This window comes from Ursus maritimus, unplaced genomic scaffold, assembly GCF_017311325.1.
Source record: "Ursus maritimus isolate PB19 unplaced genomic scaffold, ASM1731132v1 scaffold_20, whole genome shotgun sequence".
Lineage (NCBI taxonomy): Eukaryota > Metazoa > Chordata > Mammalia > Carnivora > Ursidae > Ursus > Ursus maritimus.
This window is the reverse complement of record NW_024424453.1, coordinates 12,410,399-12,437,950: the sequence shown is the minus strand read 5'-3', so window position 1 is coordinate 12,437,950 and position 27,552 is coordinate 12,410,399. Positions and strand designations below refer to the sequence as shown.

The 27,552-nt window shown below is 37.7% G+C and overlaps 1 protein-coding gene and 1 long non-coding RNA gene across 20 annotated transcripts in view; one reads left to right on the top strand and one right to left on the bottom strand.

The window, feature by feature from the left end:
- Positions 1–27,552, top strand: part of MBNL1 (muscleblind like splicing regulator 1) — a 197,002-nt gene that overhangs the window by 17,135 nt on the left and 152,315 nt on the right. For 10 of the 19 annotated variants that reach the window (XM_040636662.1, XM_040636667.1, XM_008706983.2 and 7 more), the window contains exon 1: positions 5,520–5,653. The exons of 6 other annotated variants lie outside the window; for them this stretch is intronic. The gene's annotated coding sequence lies outside the window, so the exon portion shown is untranslated. Of the gene's footprint in view, positions 1–5,519; positions 5,654–6,240; positions 6,369–27,552 lie in introns of those variants that run through there. 3 more of the 19 variants (XM_040636665.1, XM_040636653.1, XM_040636668.1) reach the window with 3 other exon arrangements.
- Positions 4,684–6,170, bottom strand: LOC121104257. Its single transcript, XR_005836539.1, has 2 exons — positions 6,017–6,170; positions 4,684–5,634 (listed from the first exon to the last, which is right to left on the bottom strand). It is a non-coding gene; the product is annotated as an uncharacterized LOC121104257 (long non-coding RNA).

The following is a 27,552-nucleotide window of genomic DNA, read 5'->3' as shown; positions in this document are numbered from 1 at the left end:
CTGTAGTATGACCAGTGACTATCTCTGGGAATTGGAATCACTGCTGATTTTTATAACAATATTCTATTTTCAGTAATTTTGAATTTTCTTTATTGTGTGGACTTCGAGACCATAAATCTCACTTCCCTCAAGGCTTGGAGTCTGTCTCCTTACAGATTCTCTTCAGCTCTCAAATGTAAGATTCGAATTATGCCCTGTATCTCACGGCTAAGGGCTTTCCGCTGGCCTTCAGCTATTTGCTGCCCTCTGCCCTCCTGGCAGAGGCCACTCCTTTTGGTGCACCTCCTGCAGTCTGTTCTGGGACTGGACCATTAGCCTCCACGCTAGCGGTCAAGGGAGTACTCTAGTTCTATCTGTGAAAACCAAATCTGATCACGTGCCATCCCCCACCTCCACCCCCACTCCTAGTACAACCAAACACTTGGAACGTTCCCACAGACCACAGGTCTCCTGAATTTTGAGTGTGATTAATTTGATGAGGATTCATTGTTTTTCTCACTTGACTGTAAGCTCCTTGAAGTTAGGTGTCCTGTTTGTTTTTATTCACCGTTGGACGTCTAGCCTTAGTGTGAAATCGGGATTCCAGGCTCTAGACCTGCAGTTCCCACTGCTTTGAATGGTCTTTCCGCAGATGTTCTGCCTCTCCTTGAGGACTCTGCTGATCTCAGACCACCTCAATCCTTGACCATGCTGTTGAACACACACCTTCCCTCCCTAGTCCCGCTAACCTGCCTTCTCTTATTTCTCACACTTACCTCCATCCGAAATTGCTTCTCATGTTTACCTGTTTCTTTTTATTTATGCTTTTCTTGTTTGGTGCCTAGCTCCCCCTAGCAGCCTGTAAATTCCTTGAGGGAAGTGATTGGACTGTGCTCCTATCTCAAACTGTAGTACCTAGAACAGGACTTAGCACAGAGGATGCTTCATAAACATTTGTGAAATATGCAACAGAGGAATTATGTGAAAAGTATTTTCTGATAGAAAGAAGGAAGGAAAAATGGAAAAAGTGGGAAGAAGAAAGAAAAAAAGGAAAGAAAAAATAGAGGAACAAAGAAGTATACTGAAAATCTAGTGTGGCCCTTCTTTACATTAAACTTGGGGAACCTTTATGTCTCTGTTAGAGCTTCTTGTTGCCCCCCAGTGTTTTTAAGAAAAACAATGACAATAAATGGCCTGAGAGAGTCAGAAGACATTGATGCCAGTTCTGCTCTGTCACGGTGCCAATTTACTTATACAATGTTCTCTGGTCTAACAAAGGAACAGAGCCAGATGGTCTCTAACGCTCCATTCCCAACTAAAATTCTGTGGTTCTAAACTTTTAATTCTGGAATATATGTTTTATATCGCCCTATTGCCAGATGCCAAAATAATTACATTGAAGGTTTAGATTAAACTTTTAGGTAAAATTGCTTAATTATGATATGTCCAAATCAAATTAATATTTGCAACTCAGTTTTAGTCTTTATAAACATTTTAAGACAAATCAACAAATATGTTGATTTTATATAATATTTTCATACAAGTGATTTACACATTAAGTGGCACAAAAATTATACACACAATGCATTGTATTATATAGCATACTATCTATATACACACACATAATATATAATAAATATAAATTATTTCTATTTAAATACTGGGTATGATTATAAAAACTTGTTGTGTGAAATATATAAGGTCCTTGTAGGTAAACTAAAATCATGTGACTCTATCGTTATATTTATTCAGATACGTAAACAAGTTTGAATCCAGGCTATAGAAGAGTGCCTCCCTCCTCAACTGTGAAATTCAATAGAGGTACATTTAATGTATCTCTTTTGTATTCTCCATACAAAAACGTTTCCAACTCTTCTCTGCCTTCCAGAAGCTTCTTCTCTCAACCATATGTATTTAAACATGGACTAGAAAGCAAAAAATCTACATTTGTGTCTGTTTTGGCACTATCTTGCAATGGGTTATTTTTATCCTGGTATATAAAAACAGCATTCCTAGATCAGTGATTCAAGACCTTTTCATATTTTGACTTTTAAAAAGCATACCTTCTTGGGATATTTTTATTGAGTTTTTTGTTTGTTTGTTTTGCCAGGAAAGCCAAATTATATTTGAGAGGCAGTGAGAACCTATTGAGCTATAAATATGGTTTGTAGGACAAGGAAGATACAAGTTATATACACACTCACACACTTCAACAGGTGCCTTAAAGACTCCCAGTTGAGTGAAAAAGATATATGCTACCATTTCCTTTATCTGTAGTATTGGTAAACCAGCTAGCTGATATTATCTCTAAAAACCATACTCCTTAACTGCATTTCTATTGGGATTCATTGGTATAATTAAGACTTGAATGGTCTGAAATATTTCAGGAACCTGCAGTGAACATTCTTTCCTTTATCTGAAAATGTAGTTTTATTTCATCTGAAATTGTTTTCTGTAATTTCCCTCTCCACCACAAATGACCTTCTTTTTGTACTTAGGGATCTACTCACTCATGAGCCTGTGAACTATAAGTACGCTTTGCAGAAGCAAAAGAAACCATACTGCTCATGCTTTCCTGGCACTGAGGGAATATCAGTGGTATTCTAAATGGGAAACTATTTACTTTTTATTACTAATGATTTTTTAATAATTTCCATAATTTAAAATGCGGTTAGAATGCTACTGGTAGCTGGAAGCTGGCAACATGATTTAATATTTTTAACATATGATCTGGTGTTTGTTACAGTGCTTCAAAATTTTCAATGTCATTATGCATGTTATAGTATTATCAATAATAATAAAGTAAGCTAAATCCGTGGCAAACTAGTTTTATATCACAATTTATTTTGATTTCTTTTTTCAATACTAGATTGACCATTATTTTATAGGAGTTTTTCTTAACCATCCCTTTTTCTTTTATCTAATGTAAAATAACATTTTTTCCCTCTTCTTTTGTCATTTACGAGGATGTTTATTTTACTCTTTCTAACATCCAAGGGTCTTTCTTGTATTTCTTTGTATTCTGTTCGGTGGAGCAGAAAATCTGTCTCAGTTTCAATTTCTCTTTTGTTCCCAGAACTTCCCCCTCCTCCAGGGCTGAAGTGGAAAAATAATTTCCCCTCTTACACCACACACAGGTTCAAAGTCCTGCTTTTCACCGCGTTGCTCCAAACAGCAAACTTTCTCACCCACAAGAAAAAAAGAACACCAAAGTTCCAACTTGGAAGTCTACAAGGGTGTGAGAACAATTGAAAATAAATTCCTACAATGGGTATTAGGCCTTAGGGGTTTATTAGACATTCTGAGAGGTGCGTGGAAGCCGGCGAGTGTGCCACACTACTAGCAGACACATAGGTGGCCCAGCTCAGAAATCAGGGTCCGTTGTCATGGAGAATGAAAGGCAAATTGAAGACATTAAAAGGCAAGTAGCAAACAATCCAGTAGGCTAAGCCAGGGATTTGGGAGCCTCCCAAGGTTCCTCCCTTCCTCATTCCCTACATGAGTCATTTTTCCAGTCTGTCCACACCCATTCACCCTTCTTCTATGGGCCGCCACCCCACACTCCCATTCACCCTCAAGCTGCTGCTACAGGATCTTTCTGAGATACAAGTCCAAACTCTTACCATTGCTGTGTCAACTCCTCCAGTTCATCATGGTTTTCAGAGTAAAGCTAAGGCTCCTTGGATTAAAACAGATCTACTTTTAGCTCATCTCCTGCCACTCCCCTACACTTATTTTTCCCTCACTTCTAACAGAAAAGCTGGCAGGTCCGTTGTATTTGCCATGCTCTTTTCTCCATTTGACCAGACTCAACTCTCTTTCCATCTTGTTAATTGCTATACACCTTTCAAGGCAGCTGTTGAAAGTAACTCCTCCAGGAAGCCTTCCCTAACTCTCCTCAGGCCCCCCTTGGCTTGCCAACACTCCCCTCAGGCAGAGTTAATTGGTTTATTTGTCTCTTCCCCAGTAGAAGTATTATCCTAGAGGGTAGGGACTGTGTTATCCATTCTTGTATCTCTGGCATAGCGGGCATTCGATGTAGGTGTTGAAATGAATGCTGAATTAGGAAAAAAGGAGTTCCTCATAGCTACTAATTGGCAGATAGAGAATGCCCATTCCTGTTTTCTGAGAAAGTGTCAGTTTCCTTTTTAATTTGCTTCAACTGTGTGTGCACTTGGGTACTTTTCAATGATTAGCACTGAGAAGTAGGGCCATTTAATTAATTAATTAATTTGTTATGGAAGGGAGCAGTGCACAATATTAGCTGTTTTGTGGATCTAGCCAAGGGTCAAAACTCAAGTCTGTTATTAACGCCTGGGCTTATTCCTGAACTTTAGCACATTTCACGATGTTTCCCTTTTCCTCCTTAAGCCAGCCCCACCCTCTTTAATACAACCTAACAAAGTTGTAGGAGGAACATGGCACCGTATCTACCATTTCATTCCAAATTGTGTTCAAGACATGGAACCAATGTTTTAAATTAGAATCATTATTGAACAGGTTATCAAAATTCCTTAAATTCAAAGGAAATTCTGTCCCCAAATCTCCAAAACATTATCACATCACGTTAGTCCAGAATTCTTTCCATTCGAAGTGAAGCCAAGTCGCATCTTATAACACCCAATGAATTATGATTTGGGGCTGTGGTTTGTTTTGCTCCAACAATAATAAAACTTATTTACCTTGGAATATTCCAGTATTTCAGAAAATGATATTTTATTTTCAGAGAAGGGTCTCTGCTTCCTATAAATCATGTAATGCAGAGTTGGGAAGAAAGGGGATTTTACATTCCAGATATTATTTACAAGCTAGATTGGAAGCTGGAATGGGAGTTTTTGTGCTTGTGTGACAATCAGTTTTACTAAGAAACTGCAAAACTGTGGACACCCTGTTACTTGAGGAAGAGATACACTGGCAGTCTTGCAGATGTTTTTCCCGCCTGTGAGCCATCCAGGTTCAAAAACTGTGTGGTGCATTTTAAGGCAGCAGCCCCATCAGATCCTTACCGTTTTATGCCGATCTGATTCTCACCTTCAACCTAACCTTGCCGGCTTCCTTATAACAACCCCATCCACCGGCCTCTTTAAAAAACGAACCTATGTGTCCGCCCGGCTGGTCGGAAGGAGCAGAAAGTAGTAGGGGTGCGTCCCATTTGCACTATAGCTCGGCTGTTATAATGTTGAACGTGTAAGATGGAAGATACCACCGGTTGGCTGCGGGGATGCACCTCGCCAGCGCCGGCTCCGGTTTCCTTGTGCTCTCGGCGCCGACCCGCGAGCGGCAACGACCACCCCTTGCGGACTTTGTTCGGTTGAGGGGCGCCAGTGCGGCCCGGGCGAGGGCGGGAGGGCGGCGGAAAGTTGAAGAGCGTTTTTTCGCCGCCGCGTGCGTCCGGGAGCTCGACGAGTCCGCCCCGGGCTTCCTGGTGGGGCTGGGCTGGCGGGGGAGGGGCCGCGCAGCAGCAGCGGAAACCAGACCTCGGCGATAAGAGGCTGCACAGCGACATGCAACAGTCTTTTCACTGCAGCTGAATGAGTTGTGGCGCTCACAATGCTCCCGTGACCGGGAACTGACAAGTTCAATTTTAAATCGCGGGCCTCTTGGAATCATGACTCCCACAATGCCTTGGGCACTCGGTCGGCAGTCGGGCTGCCTCTGAAAAAAAATGTGAGAGGTAAGTTCCCATTTTCACAGTTTCCTTGCGCTGCTCTGCTGCTCTGCATTGTTTGTACTCTTCGGGGCTGTACATGGCTGAAGGAGGAAGTGAGAGGAGCTGGGGCCGGCTGCGTCTTCTAGCAGCAGGGGCCGGCTCGCCACGGTGGATGGTTTCCTATCGCACACCATCTCGAGCCGGAGGGAGAGCGGGAGGTTGCCGCTGCAGCCCAGCGCCGAGCAGCCCTTCCCTGGGCGCTGCGGACACTGTCAGAGCGCAGCCAGCTTCCAGTTTGGCAGCCTAGACAGAAAGAGAAAGAAAGAAAGAGAAAGAGAGAGAAAGAGGGGGGAAATGAAAGAAACAGGTGCGTGGAAGTGTACTTACAACTTAATGACCTTCGTCAGGAGAAGATGCGAGTCCGTCAGACGCGAGCCACGGTTTCTCCCAAGAGATCCCGCATCCCTGTCCCCGGGGCTGCCATCCAGCCCGGTTTTCATCTGGGCCAAATATGTGCACGCAAAGGTTAATTCTCTGCCTGCTACCCATAAATTACGCATGACATGTTTAGCTGGGCTTCCTTATATGGAGAGTGCTGTATTTCAGTCCAGTTTGCCTTTTGCCAAGTTTACAGGGCGGAAGACGCCCTGCATGAGAGGACTCCTCTTTTCTTTCTTTCTTTCTTTCTTTCTTTTTTTTTCATCGTTTTGTAGTGCGTCACTCAAAAACTGTAAGAAAAGTAAGTATAGACGCTCTCTGGGTGGAGCCGCAGTTGGTTGATTGAATTGCTTTCATGAAAGGTTAAAAAGAATGAAAAGTAGCTAGTACTTGGGTTCTGGTTTTTAGACAAAAGCAGGACAAATATGTGCCCCCCCCACCCCCCGCACTTTTTTTTTTTTTTTTAAACGGAGCCGGAATCTGTTATTGGTAGTAATGTGTCATGTGAGAATACTTTGATTCCAGAGCCTGTAACACGAGCAGGTATATGGTGGAGCTTATGCTTGCCCCTCTCACAGCACTTTACAACTACAGGGGTGTTGCTAGAAGAGTAATTGTGTTCTTAAGTCTCTCCCCGGCCGGGAGAATATACGGCTGCTGGGATTTGGTGGTGTATTTCCGTGGAGTGTGCTTCCCTAGGATTAAGACGGAGTAAGAAGCTGCCAGAAAGGTTATTGCCGCTGTCTTTACTTTGTGTGCCCACCAGCACAGGCGATAGCAAATGGATGGTCAACTCTGCCGTACTCTGAGGAATTTCTTAAACAAATTAATACACCGAGCGAGAAGTCATAATTAATGCCTTTGAATTTGCAGGCCCTCCGCAGGGCGCTTTGAAATACTACACCAGTGGACACGGTGTTCCTCCCTCCTGGGTTTGAACACACTCTCTGTTTATACACAGAGGGTATTTAGTCCCTAACCATTCTATACCAGCATAAGTGATCCTCTCCATGTTATCTGTGTGGGTTCCTGAGAGCGTGGGTGTTTCTCCTTGTCCTGCTGTTGAGATAAAATATTATCACTAAGGCAGGTTAAAATGAAAGTTCAACGACTGTAAAATTCATCTGAAGAATATTTAGCTCAATACTTAGAATGTCTTAGATGTACAGTTATAGCCAGAGACACTGAATAAAGTTATTTTGTAGCCTGAGAAAGCACATTGTTGTCACTTGTATCTTTGCTTTCTTAAAGTTGGTGACAACTACAGCTCAAAACTGTTTTTTAGGAAACCTACAGTGTTCTGATTTTCATCCATTTGCATGGGGGTGAATTTTTTTTTTTTTTTTTTTTGGATTACTGTGTTGGTAGGCCTTCTTTCAAAATGTAGACATAGTTTTTAGTTTTATTTGTTTAATGGGGGGTTTCCTCAGGGAGGACTACAAAAGTTGCCTTTTGTGTTTTAGGGAACAGGTTGGGTCAGCACCAGAAAACCTGTTCATCCATCCGTCTATAATTACAGTGTCACTTAAGACATAATAATCAGGTTTTATTATTACTAAGAGACTCAGAAAAGCTCACATGTGCCTAGTTTATTTTTTTTCTCATGTAACTAAGAACAAATTTGTGTCGATACACATCAAGTGTGATACTCTATGCAGCCATGCCAGTGGAGAATCCAAAGTGTTTTATGGTTTAGAATATTACTGCTTGTGTTTACATTTCCACATTTGAGGCAAACTTAGACTCCAAGTTGAATTCATTAAATTTTGTTTCCAACATTCTGTTCTTCCTCTGGGCACAGAATTCCTATGAAATGAAGCATTGGGTTCTGTTCCAGATCAAGAAAAGAATATCCCAAGGTTTCTCCTGGGGTCGGGGGTAAGGGGAAAGAGTAAAACCATTTTTCTCATTGAATAAGGGTGTGTTACTTTATTACATAAAATTTCCTATTTTCATTGTAAGCAAAAAAATTGCCCTTGCGTTTATCACTGTCGTGGTTCATTAGACCTGTATTTGATATATCTATTTATGGAAACCGAGAGAGAATAGCCTTGATGCACCTTCTGGTTTTCTGCTTGGTGATGGAAGATGCACAGGTCAGGGAACATCCCAGATCTCGCTTAGAAGAAGCTGAAGAGACTAGGTCACTGGGGTTTCCTGTACCCTCAAGAAAAAGTCATCAGGGTGAGTAGTAGATATGAGGGTCAGAGGAGTGGAGGAAGGAAGTGAAATGTATTTACTTAAATGTTTGGCTTAATATAAAATCCCAGAAGCGATACTGATTATAGAGGATGTTACATAGGAAGATTTTGAAGTGGTGACCTTTCAGGTGAAAAAGCTTCATATTTTTGGAAATCTAGAATGTGCCGTCCAGCGCAGTAGCCACTAGCCGCATGTGGCTAGTTAAGTGTAAAATACATTCTGGATTTGGAAAACTTTGTATGAAGGGACGAATGTAAAACATCTGATTAGTATTTTTATATGGGTTACATGTTGCAGTGGTAATATTTTGGAATAATATTGGTTTCAATAGAATATACTGTTAGATTATTTTCACCTGCTTCTTTTTCCTTTTTTAAAATATGACTACTAGAACCCTAAAATAACAAATGTGGTTTGTATTGCATTTCCATTGGGTAGTGCTGTTCTAGAATAAAGCAAGGAAGCAGCATTCTGAGAGAAAGCTGAAAGAGTTTGCTGGTTAAAATATAATAAAATTGACTTTTATTTTTACAAGCTAAAGAAGTTTATTATACATAGAAATACCTTGTCCTTCTTACCCATTGTAACCAAAATTTGAGAAAACACACTACCTAGCATCTATTTTTATTTCCTCAAAACTACTATTTAGTTTAGAGATTTAATGGTGAGGTAGTAATAACAGAGAAAAGGCTTATAATTAGGGGATGAGTCTTAACACCTCTCAAAGGCCAGAATAGAGTATGATTGCTACTTAGGAACATTTTAGAGACACTATAGTTATCATTGTCCTGAAGTTACCAAACATAAACGAGTCACTGAAATTTATTTTAAAATAGAGTTTTTGGTAAATAGCAATTATCCTCAAATGCTTAATATGTATTTTCCTTCCCTGTGACTTTCCTTCCTTAGAAAATAAAAACATCAAGTAAATCCAAACAAACTCCTGACCATATTAATCAAAGATTAATAAATTCACAAGAATGAAATTTTCACTTGTAGGCTATAAGGCCTTGTTTTGGATGTTAAGAATGGTAAAAATAGGTTTCTGTGGTAATATGGGCTTTGAAAAATTTCTATACACGGAGATAATTGTCTTTATAATTTGAACACATTCTTGAGAAAGCATCTGACTAGCAAACAAAGCACAATGGCATAGGTCCTGGAAACATTCCCCTCAGATATTTTCATAACTGAAGTACATTTTGCCATACACAGTGAGTGTTACGCTGAAAAAATGCAGTTCTTTTCTACCCATATAAAGCATGCTTACTTTTACTTCCTTGAAGGTTGCCAAGGATATAGGACAGGGTGAATAGAGTGGGTTCTTTTTGGGGGGAGGGCAGATTTTATAGAGAACCTTGGAAGAGTCGCCTCCTGGCTGGGTGCCATCTTGAAACTGTCTCCCACTGTATGAGGCATAACTGCCATTAGTGTCGATGCGTGTTTGTAGTGTGAAGGGGAGCACCGATCCCTATTAACTTTGTATATCATTTCTGATGAGTCATGGAGCACATTCACTAATGGTTGGAGAATTATTGATTGCAAAGCAGAGAATTCAAGAAGAGCTATTGACATATGGCATTAAGTGTCTCTAGACATAGTTTATATTTTTAGATGAGATAGGGAAATTGATTTTTATATAGTGTTTTTCGTATTATAAAAAATATATTTATGTAAACATTACAGTTATATCCTTGAAAAAACACTTAGCAAATACATGGTTGCAGTTTTTTACACATTATTATTAGCTTTTAAAGAGTCTAATACATCTCTTACAGATAATTATTCACATTTTCCAAGAGGCATCTTAACACATGTGTCTGTGACATCCATAAAAATGAAGAATTTTAAAGCATTTATGTTACAGTATTAGATATTTTGTATTTGGCACTTTCCCCACTGTTCTGAGATCTTATTCAGGTTTCTGTGATTATCCTTTGTTAAAACCGTTCAGGATATATTAGTCTCATGATGAAATATAGCCATATTGGATCGTGTGAAGAATTTCTTTTCCACTAAGATCAACTCTTTTAAAAAGGTGAAGATGTTTCTGAAATAACTGTTATGCTTCCAGTAGTGCATATGCTCCAAAGGAAAAACTGTCATCTCTTTGGACATTGTTTTAAGAAATTGAGAGTTTTATCTTTTATATACCCAAAAAGGTGAATAAGAGTTGATAAGGTAATAACTCCCATGAACTGTGGACACAGTTTTTATGTGAATGTTTGTGTGAAGGCTGAGTGTTCCGAAGATAATGCTAATTTATTCAAATAATCGGGAAGTTAAATAAAGTCATATTATTAAAAAGAATTGTGCTAAATATCATATAATCTAACGCCTGGTGTCTATGCAGATATCAACTCCATTCCAGTCCCTCTTTAAATGATATTTCTTCCTCCAAAGGATTTTAAAGAGAAACTTATGTTTAAAACTGGGTTTTCTTTGTATTTTCAATTTTAAAACAGTTTGGGAGCTATTGACGAAGAATGAACTTGTTTTAAAGAGCTAACAAGGTCCGAGGATCATGGGAACAAGTTTAATCATATGAAATAAACATTACATTGCTGATTTGAGATATTCTATTTTGTAATGTTGATTTATAAGTGAATACATGTTGGGGCAAAAATAGCAAGCTAGGCTCAGTGAGATCTACCAAACTTAATCAAACTTAATCAAAATATACCTAGTCCTCAAAGAAGTGGCAGTCTGGTAGCAGAAGTAAGAGTTTTGAAAATAACTGTAAAGTAGAAAGTGATATTTCATAAACGGGTTTGGTAACATGGTTTGGAAGTACAGATAAGGAAAGATAAGAATGTAGCTATGACCAATACATGTAATAAAGGGTACAGTCTTAATGCATAAATAATGGAAAACAAAAACTATTCTTTATTTTTTAACCATGCAAAAATAGTATTCTGTTAAGCCAGCATTAATTCTGTCTATTCAGTGATATTTCCATATTTTTCATACATTTATATTTAACATCCAGACACAGGATTTATGTATGTGTTCTATTTCATTTCTTTAGTTCATTTCTCTAGTAGAAATATATAGATTTCCAAATGTCCTGTACTAGAATATCGATAGATTTGCCATCAGTTTTACTGTTGAATACCATAAAATATACCTTTTGAAGTCACCAAATAGTTACAGATGTGTCAAAAGACCAGAGTGCGTAAGGAAGTTGAACAGTGGAGTAGAGAATTTGCCAAAGACTAGATTGAAAGTGAACTGACAATTGCAACGAGGTTGTTTGCTAAAAATCTATGTATTAAAGTTAAGAAGTGAAAATAATACTAAAACGTGTCTAAAAAGGAGTTATTTCATTTTGTTTAAAGAAATGTATAATACATAATGAACAGCAATGAGAGAAATATATATTGGCAGGAGATTTTAATCAGAAATAGCCAGAGTATCAAATTTGACGTGACATTGAGTAAAAGAAAAGTGGAGAAATAAAAACAGACGGTGTAGAAACAGGTCGAAGTGTCCCAATTGTGAATACAATTTTGTTGGGTTTTCAAAAATAATAACTATTTTAAGTACATAGTGGAAGATGTAGTAACATCATCTATACTTTCTGTATTTATATCCCTACCCTACTAACATCTGTCTACAGTGATTGTGACTGAATAGACTCTTCCAGAAAATGCCAGAAAGTATGGTAATAATAATATATGCAATGGGAGTGTGAGGAAATATAAACAGTGAGACTTTACAGTTTAATAGTCAAAACACATCATAAGCATGTTAAATAGCAAGAATGCCAAACTAAGGCATTACACAGTTCATATTTAGAACATCATTAAAGACATTTTCTGAACTTGATTTAGTATTAGAACTTGCAGACCATTCAGAGCTTATTGTATCTGAAATTTGTACTCATGTATCTAGCAATCTGTTTACCAGCATTGTAGATGATAGTAGTAATGACATTCACATTTTACTTGTTTCTATCTTCTCGGATGACAAGAAAAGAATTACCTTTACAATGACCTTTTAGCACTCCATGTGGATGGATAGCTCTTACCCTAGCGGAAAGATAGTCTGGGCCAGGGTGGTAGTCAAGTTAGGTGACAGAAAGAAAGGAAGGCAGAGGGCTTGCTGTGGGGGAAAAGTTGGTGGGAACAGCTCTGAGTGTTTGGCTGGACTTACAACTTAGTATTCCCAAGCCAAAGGCCCCCTCCTTGATATTTCTATTTACCAAGTTTTAGTTTCAAAAAAGCTGTATTAAGAAAAGACACATCATTTCCTTTAAACAGTTTCTAAATTTGTTTTGAAAGCCCAATGTTTGTGGCAGTGCAAGTAGAACAACAAACACAGACCTCAGTGGGGGGTAATTTTTGTAAAGTGGAACACTCAGCAAATGTAAGAGGTGATATCAGTTTTATTATCGTTTCAAAATTATTGTATCTGTACATATTTATTGTATTTTTGTCTGTTTCTTGAAAGACTTTGTTGAGGGCTTGGCCCAGACAGGCTTCACAATGTGTAGACTTTATCAGACCAGATCTGACTAGGTATGCGGCCTAGGGAAAACCATTTACTCTTTCCAGTCCCTAAGTTCTATATCTGTGAAATGGTAAAAATAGAAATAATTATTAATAATAGAAATTCTAGGGGCACCTGGGTGGCACAGTCAGTTAAGCATCTGACTCTTAGTTTTCAACTTAGGTCATGATCTCAGGGTTCTGGGATCGAGCCCTGGAGTTGGGCTCTGTGCTCAGTGTGGAGTCTGCTTGAGATTCTTTCTCCCTCTCCCTTTGCCCGTCCTGCTTGTATTCCCTGTCTCTCTCTCTCTCAACTTAAATAAACAAATCTTTAAAAAATTGTAAAAGTTCTGCTTGCCATATATTTCTTCATAAAATATCTCATTTAATCTTTTTTTTTTTTACAGCTGTAAAATGGGCCTTATGACCTTTATCTTCAAGATTAAGTAGCGTGACTAGAAATCTCTCTTTGTCATTTGTAGAATTATGAGGCTTGTTTTTTGCCTTTATTCAGATGTCCATGTTTTTAACCAATTTTTTATCTTGCCTCCAAAGATATGTAAAGAATAGTAACGAGGATAAGAACTATAATGAGGATTACTAACATTTTGGACTGCTTTCAATATGCTAGGGTAAGGTTTATGAATGAATTCATGGATTCCTCAGAACAACCCTGGGTACTGTTAGTATATCAGCGTTACGGATGGGAAAACTGAGGCACCAACAAGTTAATTGTCCAAAAGTACTTAATAAGTAGCACAAGAAGAAGTTGAACCAGGGTAGTCTAGTTCTAGAACCCATGCTTGTATGTAAAAGAATAAAAACAGATTAAAAAAATACGTGCGTTAGATGCATAGAGGAGATCGAGATCATAAACGTGTGTCATACTCTAGCAGAGTCACACTTTTACAGCATTTAGAAAGTAAGAGGACAGAGAGAAAGGTCATGGGGGGAGGTGGGCAGCATATAGGGTAAGAAGAAGGGAGGAATCAGGTAGGAGAGGAGATTGTACTGCACTTTGGGGGGCATTGAGGAGCAGGTGGTGTAAGCTTGATACACTATGGGGAACATGAGACATTTGGTTAGTCATGTAACCTTACAGGCACATATTTTAGTGACAATTTGTAGAGGAAGGATAGGACACATACAGGATGAAGTAGAGATTGTAGGAAAGAGATGAGGGAAATGCCAGGGAATGAAAAGGAAGACACATATGCTGGGGGAAAAGTGACAGGTGCAGGGCCCACAGGATGTAGCAATTGATTAGATGTGGACATGAAAGGCAAAGGGAGGTATTAAAAATGATTTTTAAAATATACTAATTTTTTAAACTTTTCATCAAAAATTTCTTATGTAAAAATTTTAATCTTTAATGTTAATTCCGTTCATTACATTGCTACTTGTGTGCTCTTTTAGGATAAAGAACTATGGGACGCCTCGGTAGCCCAGTTGGTTAAGCATCTGCCTTTGGCTCAGGTCATGATCCCAGGGTTCTGGGATCAGGTCCCACATTGGGCTCCCTGCTTGGTGGGTACTCTGCTTCTCCCTCTGCCCCTCCCCCTGCTCATTCTCTCTCTCTCTTTTTCTCTCTCTCTCTCTCGCTCTCACTCACTCTCTCTCTCAAATAAACAAATAAAATCTTAAAAAAAGGGTAAAGAACTGTATTTTAAAATATCAGTACGAGAAAAGCACTTAAAATTGTGTTTTATCCGGAACTATAACTCCATTAAGTAGAAGGTGCGTGTTAAATTCTTCAAACATTTTATTTCTGTGTCCAGCTCTTTTAAAGAAAGCACAGGATCTGAAGAACCGTAGAAGGTCACCAAATTCTTCATCCCAAATTGGTAATTCTGAAATAAGCATAATTTCTTCTTTAGGGATATATTGTTATTTGCTAGGAAATGTTTCCGTGTTGGCCAGGCAGTTCTGGTCCCTTATGAGAGGCACGGTGGTGTCACCTGTCCTCTGTGATAAACCAGGTGGCACGTAGGTACATGATAACGCAAGTTTGCAGTGTGCTCAATGTGACTGACATTTACGCTTCTCAGACCTTGCTATTTTAGGGAAGGTATCCGGATAACTGTGATATTTTTTTTCCTGGAAATAAAACTCCTTAACAATCAGACACTCTTATAAACAGAATGATGTACATAATGGGAGTAAATAAGCAGTTACCTTGAGTTAACAGTTTCCTGGTGTTGTGAGGATAGTTCTAGTTCAAACAGAATAAAAAGCTTGGTAGCAATACTCACGGGCCATTTTGCTTAAGGTGCTTACATGCTTTTTACAAGTAAATGGCTTAACGTAGTTTAAGCAGAACATGTCAGAGCAGTGATAGATTATGTTGTATTTAACATGCATAGAAAACTTCCCATGAAAAAAAGACAGTTTTCAAGAGAATGGTTCTATTTTTAAATATTTACCACTTACTTATTTAGATGGTCTATATCCATGAAAAATAATAAAAATTGCACTGTTTATGTCTTTATAGCATGTTTAGATAGAGCTGGAGAAAATAATGTTAACAGTGCTTTATTTCGCCTTTTGTTTATATGCCTTTTAGTATTATGTCAGAGCTACACTTAGTACGTGTCTCTTTCTATTATTAGATTTTTTCCTTATCAGATTTTTGCCTTGTGCTGTAAAGATGTGTTAAAATCTGCTTTGTTGTATTGCTAAGGTAATGTTCAGAAAATGTTCATTTTTTAAGTAACTTAGATTAAATAGTGTTAAAATTAGAAATTCTTTGCTTTCTCTATTCATTGGGCTAATTTTAACTAGACAAATTTACTCCGAATTATTTTGAGCCATTATTTGAATTTCATTGCTCAGACATTTCCGGGAAAGCTGCATTGTCAACTTAGTGGCATTCAGATAAGGTATTTGGTTTTAAATACCCCATCCAGAAGACTTGAAGAGATTTGATGAGAATGGCAAAAGTGAACATCAGGGAATACAAGCAAATCTTTGACCTAGGTGTAGAGTCTCTCTGAGGTATTGCATGACATTTCCAAAAAGTAATTTGAAATGTCCAGAACAATTGAGATTATTCAAAAAATATATCCTTCAAACATAATTCTGCATAATGCTTTCTGGGGGACCACATTCACTGAAAATTGCATGTAGGAAATAACTCAGAGAAGTATATTTTTGAGTACTTTGAATTTTGAATTTGAGTACTTGAGTATTTTGAATTTTAAAAATAAATATTGTTTTGGGAGCAGTTAATATAGGAAGGAATTATTATGTCTGTTTCTTAGTAGTGGATTCAAGTTTGCTAAGTGCTGAGATCTTTTCACTTAAAAAGTTATTTTACTATGTTAACAATCAGGCAGTACAGGGAAATCAATTCATCCTTTGTGTTCTGCTCACCAACCAATTAGCAGATATATTTTGAGCACCTATTAGAGTTAAGGGATTATATAGTAGGTCAAAAGAGGAGGATACAAAGGAGAATTATGTAGTTTCTCTTCGTTGGGCTGTAATTGAGCTGGAGGGAAAGACATGGAAGGTGAACAGTACAACTGAGTATTTCTATTCTATTTTATTTTTTTAGAGAGAGTGAGAGAGCGCATGTGCAGGCACATGCAGGAGGTGGGGGGGGGTGCAGAGCAAGAGAGAGAGAATCTTAAGCAGGCTTTGGGCTCAGTCTTACCACCCTGAGATTGTGACCTGAGCTGAAATCAAGAATCGGAGGCTTAACAGACCAAACCACCCGGGTGCCTCTACAATGGAGTATTGGCGCTCTACAATTGAGTACCAAAAGAGGAAACTCAAAGAAAGAAGAAAATCCAAAGAAGGAAGTCTTTGTGAAACCAAATAGTCGAGGCATGCTGTGTGGAGGAGAAATTTGCCACTCTATTCAGAATGTGGAGGGAAAAGGTATGAACAGGATGGAGGTAAGGAGGCTAGCTGCCATATTTGAGTGTCTTCTCTGTGAGACATTGCCAGCTTGCATTCTTTTATGAATAAGCCACCTTGTAACGGGCCTTTGTGGCAGGAGCCCACTCTCTTGATAGAGATGAGGAGACAGACTCAGAGAAGTTAACCTACTTGCCTAAAGTCACACAGCTGGTGAGCAGCGAAACTGAATTGAAGCCCAGTCTTTTCTTACTTCAAAACAGCATTCTTTGTTACCCCTTTATGATTCTGCTAGGAATGGGTGGGTATAGGTATGATACAGTGACTTTAAAACTTCACCCATACCACAACTGACATAAGTCGAGAAGATGTAAATTTAACTTAAAAGGCTGGCAAATGAAATTTCGTCTTTTTGCTTTGATGGGGTGTATAGTTTGACAAATGCTTATAATCTTTTTCTCGTAGATTTACAAACAAAACAAAACAAAACACACTAGGCCTCCCGTCTTCAGCAGATGTGGTAAGGGCTTGCATTTGTGTGACCCGTTACAACATTGCATTTGGGAGGCTCTCAGAGGGAGCTTTGTAAAGTTTCAGAAGATAATGTACTTTCACACCAATAATGTGATGCTATAAAAATGTCACCAAGAAATGGTCAGGGTACCTCCAGAGTGCGTGCTGAGTTCATTTAGCTTCCTCGTGTGGTTATTTTATGCCTTCCTGTTGTGTCATATTCACACACCAGTCTGTGTTCTCAGCCACTGTGTGGCATAGCTTACGATTTTAAGAGATAAACTGTTAATTGAAGACTTGTTCTGTTGGAAACATGTCACTGTGCTAACAAATTCCTCTCTTCATAGAACTATTTAGAACACATACCAAATAAAATTATATAATGTCTAGAGAAGGAAAATGGAAGAATCTTATGCCATTGCTTTTGGCCTCAAAGGAAAACCCTCTTATTTAGCAAACATGGATCGAGCGCAGTGTCCACGTGCCACCTATCATGCTCTGTCCTTCAGAGGGTAAGGAGGTGAGTAAGACATGCCCTGTTCTCAAAGTAGTTTCCAGTGTAGTGATAGAAATATTCACAAGTAATGTACGGGCAAAACAAAGTGGGCATAGGAGCCAAGAATAGGCTGCTTGTGGGCAGAGTGTGGAATTTGCCTAAAACCATCCAGTAGACACATTAACTCTTTACATGCTCTGTATATTGGAGAAAAGACAAAACCAACCCACAATTTATTTTAATTACGTGATTTCATATTTAAAACCACTTATTTTTCTGTTTAAGTGTTTGATAAATAAGCATGACCCAAATATAGTGTCATCCTAGACTAGACAGAAAAGATTACTTTATTTCTGATGTTGGCACTGTGGGAGAAAGGTGGGTACACATAATTCATCCGAAGCTTCTTCATGCTAACTCCTTAGTGAGGAGATTAAATCACTCCGTATTGACAGTCAAGTTTCAGAGCCTGCAACTTTTATGTTAACAGAAAAGAAAAATCTATGAGAGAGGTGTGTTGTATTTAACTTTAATGACAAAGGGTTTTAGATACGCACACGATGCCCTTTTTCCTCCAGCTTTTTCTTTGTGAGCAGGAAATAAAGCTGTATTTTGTAGGCTAGCTTCCAAACTTTCAGATGGTAAAAGTGCAACTGTGTGTATTCTGTAAGACCCCATTCAGCTGTGAAGTGTTCGTCCCTTGTTTCCAGGATTTAGGCTGCAGTCTCGGTTAGAAGGCAGAATTTTTATTTTATTGCTTACTATTATTCATTTTTAATCATAAACACTTTTTTAAAGCCCACTGCATAAAAAGCTTCATGATTAGATTTTGACTGAAATTTTCAAGAGAAATTAAAGCTATACCTTCTGCTTTTCTAAAGTTTATAGCCTAAAGAAAAAGGCCCATTTTTAGTGAAATAATGAAAACAACCCACACCACAAAAGGACCAGCCCGTTAGCAATCGTAATAATTATAAAAATAGCGACTTACTTGGTAGGCACTTATTCTTTTCCATATGTGACCATATATGGTTCTTACACAGTGCTTTGAGACTTACGTGGTGCTGTCCCTCTCTCTCTAGTTCACAGGTGAGAATATGGAGGCTAAGAAAGGTTAAGGTCAGGTAATTTGCCCAGGGGTCATGTGGCACAATATAGGGAGTGCCGAGATCCTAACCCAGAGGTTTTGCTGTCTGTCCGCTTGTTTGTTTCCATCAGTACGGTACCAATTAAGTACACAAATACTGACAGCAATGTCGATTTGAGACCTAATCCAAGTTAGTTCTGAAAAGACTAAATGAAGAAGGGAAGATATGCAAGATGAGTTTTAAAGCAGTGTGATCATAAAACAGGAGAGATGGACGAAGTGGACTTTGAAGTTTCGCTGGCTCAGAAAGAAGAGCTTGATCAGATGGTCTAATATGCCTGTGTGGTTTGCACAGTATTAGTTCTACTCACACCTAATACCCTCTGCCCCAGCACTCACCAAGATCAGCAAAATCTACTTTTAGACTCAAAATCTTTGCCACCTGTGAAGTTTCTGATGTCACTTCTGAATGACATAGCACTCTGCCAATTGCTCAGTTGGATGGCTTTACGTGGCATATTTTTAAGAAGTGTCTTGAGCCCAAAAAGAGTATTGCAAATGCGCTTCTAATATATTCAGCTGTGTTATTGAAGGCATTAAAGAATTCAAGTCATTTCTCTCATCACTAAAATATAGAAATCTTGTTGCCAACGTTAAAATAATCAAAAATGTTATTGAGAACTGACATTCACTTGAAGATTTTTTTTTTAAAGATTTTATTTATTTATTTGACAGAGATAGAGACAGCCAGCGAGAGAGGGAACACAAGCAGGGGGAGTGGGAGAGGAAGAAGCAGGCTCCTAGCGGAGGAGCCTGATGTGGGGCTCGATCCCATAACGCCGGGATCACGCCCTGAGCCGAAGGCAGGCGCTTAACCGCTGTGCCACCCAGGCGCCCCCACTTGAAGATTTTTTATTACACTTTCTCACTTTCACTCACGTCCTTGGCAGGGTAATTAGAGCGTGTGCAGGTGTGTGTCTGTGGGCATATATGTGCGCTGATCCGCCCATCCATCCAGGTATATTCCATAAAGGATTATGAAGTAGTACAGAAGTTACAGTTAAAAATAGAATAGGATAACTGTGTGAAGCTAAGGGATACATTCACCAACCAATGTTTAGGAATTTCCTCTGAAATATTTATTTAATATCATTTTGTGGTTCTCTGCACTGACTGCAAGTAGGACTTGTGAAAATATAGACCCTACGTGGAAATAAAATGAAAGATATTCTAATAGGCAGGTGTCAGTTTGAATACACCATCACTCCAACAGTTTTTAGGGCTTGAGATCAAACAGTTGATAGAGACTGTTATTAAGACTCTTCTGTGTCTTACTGAATTGATCTCCATTGCTCTTTTCTTCCATTGGTGGTCAACTCTAACCAATTCATACAGCAATAGTTTTGTGTTTATAAATGACCTAACACTCATGGATCTGAAAAATATTTTTCCTTTATGTACCAAGAATTCTCAGGCATATTTTTAAGAGGAATATTCCATGCTCATATACTAATTTTTTTGGCAAGAAAATGAAGCCCCTATATTCAGTCCAATAGTTCTGTGATAAATGAAGTATAATTAAATGTGCAGATTCTGCAACATTCACTTAAATATTAATTTGGGTTCTTTTATATTCTAGGCACTGTGCTGGGCATTGAATACATAATGGTTAACATAAGCAGATATAATTATAAAAGCGCAATTATAAAATTCAGACATCTCTCAAATTTCATATTGGTCATTGCAGATATAGTGACATATTTGAGTTCTTACTGCCACAAAATTTAAATAATCTTTTCAGTTGATTAAAATGTATTATTTGTGGATGTCAATAAATATTTACTTTAAATAAAATAAGTAAATTAAACCATATTAGGTTTACTATGTATAAGGGAAGTATTTTATTTGCACATAAAGAAAAGCACCACTGTCTGCTTAGAATACTCTTACAATTATGCAAAGGAAATGGCATCACAGAGTAATGCAGAAAGAGAAAACTCAATTTTGAGTGGCAGCGCAATATTGTGGGTTTAAAAGGTCAGGCTGGTACAGGAGGCTCCAGCTTGCCACTCAATATCATGCAGAATGCTGTGACAGCCAGGGCTGATACAGCTGAAAATATCTGCAGCCTTGGAAGCCTTGTAAGTTTCAGAGGTCATTTTGGCATCTAGTAGGAACACTGATTCACACGGAAGGTCAAACTGGACAGCCAGGCACACACACAAAAAATAAATAAATAAAAAATAAGATTGCTGAACCCAGCAGTTGTAGATTTCAGAGCCATTGTAACTGGGTATCGTAATCCAGTGTGACCATCTTTCACTGAAATATTTTTAGAGGAGTGCACTTTACTTGATAGTGAAGTCTAACTTCTCGTTTCTTCTGAAACTTTTAAGTATTGCATCTACAGCCTTACCTGGTACCAGGACAAACGTTACTTTCGTTTTATTTATGTATGATGTATGCTCCATCATAAGATGTGAGTCGGCTTATAACAGTAAAGTGCACATAAAATAGGCCTGTAAAAAAGAGACATAACAAATCAATTAGAAGGAAAAGAGATGAAACAAGTACTTGAGATGAGCACTAAATTTCTCTCTCAGCTTTCTGGCAACCAAAGCAAAAGCTTTAGGAAGTAGAAGAATCCCGAGTTTACTTAATAGGATCTCTTCGTATCCCATGTACAATTTTATTCTTAGCCCTTAGGGTGTTTAGTTAAATATTCTGACTCTGCCCTTGGGTGAAATCTTGGAATGGATGATTTCCAATTAATTAAGAAGTGAAGGCCACGTTCTTCAGCCTGGCCTTCAAGGCCCTTACTGATTTGGTTCTAGTCCCCAAATGCAGCTTTATTTCTCACCAGCCCTGTAGCACATGGGTGCTCTATACGGACCCGTTCCCCCAGTGCTCACGTTCTGTGCTTTCCCATACCCGTCTTTGCTCGCTCTGTTCCTGCCGTCTGGATTGCCATTCCTTTTTGTCTCTAACCAAATGAGACTTGTCCTTCTATCTGTCCACCTTAGATGTCTTATCCATCCTGAAACCACCCCTGACCTCTCTCTCCTCTAACTTACCAGACTTACCAGGCTTTATTGTTATCTCTTTTGTGTACTTCTCACTTTCTTTTCCTATGTACAGTTATTTTTGTGTTTGTTTTATGTTCCCAATTAAGCAGTAAATTCTTCACAGCTGGATCCATGTAGTTCCCCCTGTGTCTAGGTTACATATAAAGGGCCATCAATAAACTGTTTATGTAATCAAGACATAGATATAATTTTATCTGTGTATTCATTTTTGACGAATATATTTATTCATTTAGTAAGGTTATTGTATGTGTTGGATATATTTGGATTTCTTTTGGGAAAATGTTTCTTTTTCCAGCAGAGTAGAGAAGAAAAAAGAGGACTAAAGATAAATGAATGAATAAAAAAACAAGCAATTTTTTAATTGTTTTGACTTGTGTCTTCCTATTAGACGTTAGAAAGCAACTTAATATTTACCATTTCTTTGTGCCATAAGGCGACTGATATAATACAGAACAGGCTTATTACATGTAAAAGAAACATATCATTTATGCCATTACAAACCCTCAGTGCTTTCTCTCTAGTATCCTTTTCTATGGTTTTAACAGCTGTCAGAAGATCTATCTGACTCTCCATAGCTTAGAAGTGTTTCAGACAGTTATTCTGTCCCCTTCGCTGCTTCTCAAACACAGTTTTACTAGCTGATAGAGATCAGCCTTACTGCATGCAGACTTGCTTAGCACAGATTCAATTCTATACTTTTAGAGCAGCCTTTCATTTTACTTATAGGGAAGGTTTCTGCTGATACATTTTAAGCTCCTGTAATGAAAGCCCTGAAGAAAATGTAGGCTCTTCTTGCTCAGACGGCAGACAAATAAAAATAAAATGATGCTCGAAGACCTCTTCCTCAACAATTAATCTTTAAATCAGTTACTGAGTATTTATAACCCTGTAATGTATTAATTACTAGATTCAGATTGATTAACAGTGTTAAGCTGATAGACATGGTATATAATTTTCACATCCCTAAGTGTACATTACTGGTGTGTAGTGCATACCCCATGGACACACAAGGACAATAGCATCCATCTCTCAGTTCTATAAAGGACCCTCTTCTCTCCTTCAGAATCTGTATGCAAGCCTTTCTCTTCCATTAAATCTCAACACACACCCCAGGGGATACCGTCATGGCTGCTCTACCATATCCCACTCCAGCCCCAGTCTCTCTGTTTCTGTCATATTTATAGTCGTTGTCATTTCCGTAAAGCTTGGTGTTAAATTGCCAGTGTGTGTTGTGAATGAAATTTTAAATCTGGAATCACAAGACCTGGTTTGGGATCCTGATTCTTCAATTTAATTAGCTTAGGGGACTTTGGTGAGTCAGTCAAACCCTACAAGCCTCAATTTGTTTGTTCACAAATGGGCAGGATAATATAACCATCTCTTAGAGTTGTGAGGATCAAATGGCAAAAATCAGATAAAAATAAACTGTATACCAATATAGAAAATATTATTTGCTGTGTTGTACAGTCATAGAATGTATGAGTTCTGGGGGGAAAAGGAAATTTTTCTGCTTGGCTCCTTCAGTAGAAACTTGCTATTAAAGAATCAGATGAACAACTTGCAGATTTTATACATAAAATCTATATAAACTCACAAAAATGTAACATAAGCTAACTTCTCAAAAGTTGATCTCTTAGAAGGTGTATTACTTAATAAAGTAATGAACATAGCTTGTAGTTTTGTCCAGAATAAAGTGGTTCTCATTGCAAGACTAAGTAATTTCTTTTCCCCCCTATTAACTTTACAACAGTTTTTACTTCAATTTAAATGAAGAGCTAGGAAATAAGTCTATCAGTGAAAGACAATTAAATCATATGATTTCACTCATATGTGGAATTTAAGAAACAAAACAGATGAGAATAGGGGAAGGAGGGAAAAATAAAACAAGACAAAATCAGAGAGGGAGACAAACCAGAAGAGACTCTTCATTATAACAAACAAACTGAGGGTTGCTGGAGGGGAGGCGATGGGGTAACTGCTTGATGGGCATTAAGGAGGGCACGTGATGTAATGAATACTGGGTGTTATAGAAGACTGATGAATAATTGACCTCTACTTCTGAAGCTAATAATATACTATATGTTAGTTGAATTTAAATAAATTTTAAAAATAAAGAGCTAGCTTTTTGTTATATAGGAAGAACATGATTTGACAAATTCCTTCGTAAAAGTTTTCCCTTATTCTTTGGACACACGCACACACACATACACAGAGACACACACACAAACATATGTAGCTATCTACATACCCATTCATAAGTTAATTCTTATTTCACATTTATCTATACTATTAAGAGTTGATCTTATATTGTGGTGATTGAATAGGTGCTTAATTGTTTTTCATCTTTTTACAAAATAACTATTATTATAAATTATTCTCATTATTAGTGAGAAATAAGGAATCTAAATATCACTGTCTTTAAAGAATTTAGTGTGTGTGTGTGTGTGTGTGTGTGTGTTTGTACATAATGGTTTGACATATAAATGATAGAACAATATGAAGTTTTAAAATTGCTATATGATTGCTCTTTAAATTTATCCAATGTATTCCTTCGGATATACTGGGGAGATTTTTTCTAAATAAGCTAAGTAGCTTTTGCATGCTAACTTGGAGAGACTGTTGGACAGGATTAGACTATAAGTGGTTTGAGACACGAGTAGTATGATCCGGTGAGTAGTATCTTAGAGTGATGTGGAGGACCATGTATGGTGCCTGATTAAAAATAATATTTTAAAAAGTGAATGTAACAGAATTTTGCATAACATTTTGCAGATAGGTCAAGTTTCTAAAGTAGTTCATAGAATATAATAAAAAAGCTTGCTACCGAATCTCAAAAAATCCTGCTTTTTTCAGGACAGATATGCTGAGTTTTTAGGGAATTATTGGGTAGATATAGAGTAAACAGTCTTTGGTGGAAGTAATATTTTAGCTTCAGTTGATTATAATTGCCAGACTTTAATGAGATTAAGAATAACCTGGAGGAGTTCAGTTAAAATGTAGATTCTTGGTCCTTATTCTCAGTTGGTCTAAGGTAGGTCTCAGGAATATAAATATTTTAGCAGTCATCCCCAGGTGACTGATTCAGATAATCCAAGACTCTTTCTAGAGCCTCAGTTTCCCAGAACAAAAAGTGTTGCTGTTGATAAGCCGTTGGCAGTTGTTTGAGTTTATTAGCAACTGTCAGTGCGTTGTGGTTTGCCATGGAAAGCTGGTCATTGCTTTTTAAGTGCATATGATGCCGACAGAAACACACAGAACTTTAATCACTGTCTCATTAGAAGGGTGTAGTCGGCTCTTTGGCTCTTCGGATTTCCACATGTGTGATAGCTTTTTTGGAATGCACAGAACCTTATGGGTAATTAAAATAACTAAGAAAGGGGTGTTCTTTTTCTGTTTAGCAAAGGAACCAGACCTCAGCTGCCGTGTATTAGTTTGTTCATTGCATGTTCAGTACGTATAGTCTTGTGGAAAGTACAGAATCCTAGGAATAAAATCTTGGATCTCTTATGAGGAGCAAGATGTTATTTACACTTGACAACATGGTAAAATCACATTGTGAAAAAGAATAAAAGCATTGAAAATGCCCACATTTTGCCAACGAATCATCTTATATTGGTACCTCTTTATTCTGTGAGTTGTTATTTAATAACTGAGGAAGAGTTTGAGGAAAGCAGAGTGAGGGGAGAATGTTTTATTTTCTAACAGGACGTATGTCTATTGGCAAAATCCTACAAGAATTCGTACTTGGTCGTTTTAATTGGATGGGCATGGTGCTTCAGGGGAGTACCCTACTCCAGGATCAGAAATGACTACAGGAGGGGTCCCAGCCTCGGGGGAAATTACCACGTGAGAAAATGTGTGTAGGCCTACATGAGTTCACCATAGTTCTATTGTGCCTTAGCTAGTTTGATAATGCCTTGCATTATTTATAGCAGTTGTCAGAAACCATTTCCTTTAGTCAATTTGTGTCTAAAAAAGGAGAGGGGGGAACAGGATATTTTCTGACATTTGTAGAAATAATGTGTAAAAAAAGCATTCCCTTTATCATATGACATTGTGCTGTCAGTGATTTTCCAAATATAACATGCCCTGCAGACTCTGTTAACTGCACATTTTGTTTTTATTAATAAGAAAAGAATAGTAAGCTATATACTGTCCGTTTTGATACTCTGTCAACCCAAACATTCATTCAGACTCTCAGTCCTTGTTCTTTAGCAAATTATTACAAAATATAAACATTATAATTGTTTTACAGTGAAATAGTTTATTTTGAAATAATGGGAGTTGAAAAACTGACTTTACAAATGTTTCCATTGATTAGCTGCCATCTGAGGGCTAACAGTTGAAAGTATTTTGCAAAACACAAACACAAGGCTTTAAGTTCTGCTTGTAGGAGAAAAAACCCATCGTACCTTTGGCCTATTCCCACAACAGAAATTCACAATTTTTTTTAAAATTTATAATCTAGATATAGGGATTGTATCTTTTAAAGGGCTAGAATAGATTTAGCAATATAGAAAAGCAGTGTTCATTGCTGGTGGGAGTACATATTGGTAAACATTTTCTGGTAGCAAGCTTGTTGTTCACAGTTAATATATGCGTATACATTGTGTTGTAAGTGTGTTATTGAAACCACTCAAAATGTAAGAATAGTTTTATACATACATTGAGTGTTGCTTGTGAAAATTTAGCATTAACCTAGGTAACTGCTATTAAAGAAATGGACATAGAGTGGAATAATACATAGTTGTTAAAAAGTATTTACATTGACCTATGTGTATTGACAAAGAAAGGACATTATCATATATCCTGGAAAGCAAGCCTCAGAACAATATGCTTGTTAGTATGTTTCCATCGTTTCTGTAAGAAAGATAAACTGTATGAGTGTGTATTTGTAGATGTGTTTATGTGTATGTGAATGCATAAATAAAGGACTGGATATACCATACTAATAATAGTGGTTACCTTTGGGATGATGGGGGTCTGATTTGGCAGTGGAACGGGGTGGGGAGATTCAGCTGGACTTTATTAAAACCCTTCTCTATGGTTTAAATTTATTACAGTTGAAAGTGCATTCATTTAGCAACGTCTAAAACCAATGAAAGGAAGAAAGAAAAGATATAGACTTGATGTATGTAATTCACGTAAACTTGTTAGAGATTTTTGTTCACCATGTTAATTTATACTTTACTATCTCTTCCATTATTTAGTAGTTTCTATCTCTATACAGAGAATAGCCTTATAATTTATACCATACTTTTCAGTACACTGAAAAAGCAGAACCATAGTTAAGAGTGCACATTGTTAATTGACTTTGAAATAACATAGATTATTGTAGTCACTGGAAGCGTGGAAGTCTAGATCTGGAGGGAGAAAAAAGGCTTAAAATTTAAATAAACAGTATTTGGTTCAAATTTTAATTTGCTCCTGTGCCTTTACAATTCTAATGTGAGAATCCTTTATTCTCATAGTCCTAATTGCACCACTTCATAGGTTTTTACTTTATTTGACATCTCTTTCTGAATGTCAGTTCTGCGAGGACGTGACATTTTCATGTATGTCTGCAAAAAAGTTCCTGTGACTCAGTGACTCAAAGATTCTAGATCTGCATTGTTTGATGTATTTATAATGAGATTTCAGTTCTTAAATATGTTAGAAATTCAAGGACATAGAGTGAGACAAATGTATGGTAAACAATATACATGTAGCTAAAAAAGCAGGTATCACGGAGACAAATTATCTTTCCAGCT